General features: G+C 31.1%; 1 pseudogene; it reads left to right on the top strand.

Annotated features, from left to right (window-relative positions):
- The first annotated feature begins 580 nt into the window (after positions 1-580).
- LOC135195399 (dnaJ protein homolog 1-like) overlaps positions 581-3,225 on the top strand; it is a 28,832-nt pseudogene continuing 26,187 nt past the window's right edge.

Here is a 3,225-nt window from a genome sequence, read left to right on the forward strand (position 1 = left end):
TGCGACTACTTAAACTTTTTAAAATGACTTTTGAATAAAGAATACGCCAGTTATTAATCTTTTTGAAAAAACTTATGATAGACACACACATAGATATAACTCCTGAATAAAGGATGCAGTTATTAATCCTTTTTGACAAAACTATTTGAATAGAGAAATGGTTTTCCCAATCCTTGTTGCGACTACTTAAACTTTTTAAAATGACTTTTGAATAAAGAATACGCCAGTTATTAATTCTCTTGAAAAGACTTATGATAGAGAAATGATTTTTACACACACACATATATATATATATTTATATAGATATATAACTCCTGAATGAAGAATACAGTTATTAATCCTTTTTGAAAAGACTATTTAAATAGAGAAATGGTTTTCCCAATCCTTGTTGCGACTACTTAAACTTTTTAAAATGACTTTTGAATAAAGAATACGCCAGTTATTAATTCTTTTGAAAAGACTTATGATAGAGAAATGATTAGCGACTACTTGTAGTATATAGCTCCCAGATAATTCATTCAGCGTTGTTGAATATAAAATGCGCATTAGCGCAGCCAACCAAACTTAGTTCATCATCAGCATGGACTATTACAAGATCCTAGGTATCTCCCAAGATGCTTCAATGGAAGATATTAAAAGAGCTTACCGAAAAATGGCACTTAGATACCATCCAGATAAAAATAAATCATCGGATGCAGAGGAAAGGTTTAAAGCCATCTCGCAAGCTTATGAAATATTGAGCGATGTGAAAAAGCGGGAGTGTTACGATCAACATGTGAAAGGTAAAATGAAGGATGAGGAGGTACCTAAGGAGGGTAATAATAAAACTCGCTTCACATATACCTCTACTAGCGATCCCAAAACTCGCTTTACATATACCTCTACTACTAGCAATCCCAAAACTCGCTTTACATATACCTCTACTACTAGCGATCCCAAAACTCGCTTTACATATACATCTACCACTACTACTAATAGCGGTCCAATGGACGACATTTCCATCAGTCTTCGGCACCCACGGTAATTTTAATCACTTCTTTAATAACTCTGACGACGACGATGATGATGATGATGATGATGATATTCATATGATGTGGAGAGGCATTGGTAGGCATCGAATGGGAGGTTTCAACTGTAATCACAAACACTATCACAGGGGGGGAAGGCATCATCATCATCATCATCATCATCATCATCATCATCATCAGGATCCTCCAATCTACCGGGACCTGTACGTGACTCTCGAAGAAATAGCTCAAGGAGTGATCAAAAAGATGAAAATCACGCGGAGTGTAGCGATGATGAAAAATATACCACCAAGAGAGAAGAGAAAATATTGAGCATTAAACATTATGCCCGGTACAAAGGATGGTTTTGAGATCAAATTCGAAAGAATGGGAGACGAGTCGCCTGGCAAGGTCCCGGCTGATATCATTTTCGTTATTAGGGAAAAGCCTCACCCGGCATTTAAGAGAGACGGTACTAATTTGATCTATTCGGTCAAAATCCCATCAGACGCCCTGGCCTGTGGTACCAGCGTGTCTGTCCCTACTCTGGAAGGCCAAAGGGTTACACTCGATGTCAAAAATATAATTATCACACCTCAGACGAAGAAGATACTCTCAGGATATGGTCTACCTTTTCTTGACAACCCTTCCAGAAAATGGTAATATCATTGTTCATTTTGACATCCAAATTCCAGATTTATTGATAGAAAACGTCAGAAATAATCTTTTCAAATTATTGCCGATAGTCGTTAATGCATCATTATTATTATTTAAAATAATAATAATAATAATAATGAAATTTATCACGTTCCCAAACACCAGAGAGTCTTAAAGGATCGAAAAACTAATAATTCCCTCTTTCTACTTGTCTCGTGAGAAAATTCTTGTTCCTTTTTTTTTTAAATCAATTTTAACACGTCCTGAGACTTTTAGACATTAGTTTTTTTTTATAAAAATAATAATGAGACAGAAGAGTTTGATATTTTTGCCTTATCATAATAAATATATATATAAAAAGATATACATGTATTTATTTTTATACCAAGAAATGCTGATTACTGAAGAGAGAGAGAGAGAGAGATTGCTCCAATAACAATGATAGAGACGTTATCATATTTTTAAATGATAGTATGGACAAAATGCTAGTTGGGAATATAACATTCAATTTATAAATCAAATTCGAACTGGTGATAAAAAAATGACAAAATGGGTCAAAAGAGGTTTTTTCGAAAATTTTTACAAGTTTATGAAAAAGAGTTAACTTGGCCTTTTTAATATTTAGAAAAGGATTATTATTCATATCAAAGTCAAACTAGTTGAATTCAAATCAAAATAAAACTTTATTAAAAATTCTTTTTTTAATCCAAAATCTACCTTTTCGTCGGCCCCGTCATGTTCCAATTATAATGATAGAGACATTTTCATATTTTTAAATGATAGTATGGATAAAATGCTAGATGGGAATATAACATTCAATTTATAAATCAAATTCGAACTGGTGATAAAAAAATGACAAAATGTGTCAAAAGAGGTTTTTTCAAAAATTTTTACAATTTTATGAAAAAGAGTCAACTTGGCCTTTTTAATATTTAGAAAAGGATTATTATTCATATCAAAGTCAAACTAGTTGAATTCAAGTCTAAATAAAACTTTATTAAAAATTCTTTTTTTTAATCTAAATCTACTTTTTCGTCGTCCGTCATTGTTCCAATTATAACGATAGAGACATTTTCATATTTTTAAATGATTGTATGGACAAAATGCTAGTTGGGAATATAACATTCAATTTATAAATGAAATTCGAACTGACGATAAAAAAATGACAAAATAGTCCAAAAATATTTTTTTAATAAAAAATCCACCTTTTCGTCATCCGTCATTGCTCCAATAACAATGATAGAGACATTTTCATATTTTTAAATGATTGTATGGACAAAATGCTAGTTGGGAATATAAAATTCAATTTATAAATCAAATTCAAATTGATGATAAAAAAATAACAAAATGTGTCAAAAGAGTTTTTTTCGAAAATTTTTACAAGTTTATGAAAAAGAGTTAAATCGGCCTTTTTAATATTTAGAAAAGGATTATTATTCATATCAAAGTCAAACTAGTTGAATTCAAGTCAAAATAAAACTTTATTCAAAATTCTTTTTTTTAATAAAAAATCCAATTTTTCCTCATCCGTCATTGCTCCAATAACAATGATAGAGGCAAT

This window comes from Macrobrachium nipponense, chromosome 16 (assembly GCF_015104395.2).
Source record: "Macrobrachium nipponense isolate FS-2020 chromosome 16, ASM1510439v2, whole genome shotgun sequence".
Taxonomy (NCBI): Eukaryota; Metazoa; Arthropoda; class Malacostraca; order Decapoda; family Palaemonidae; genus Macrobrachium; species Macrobrachium nipponense.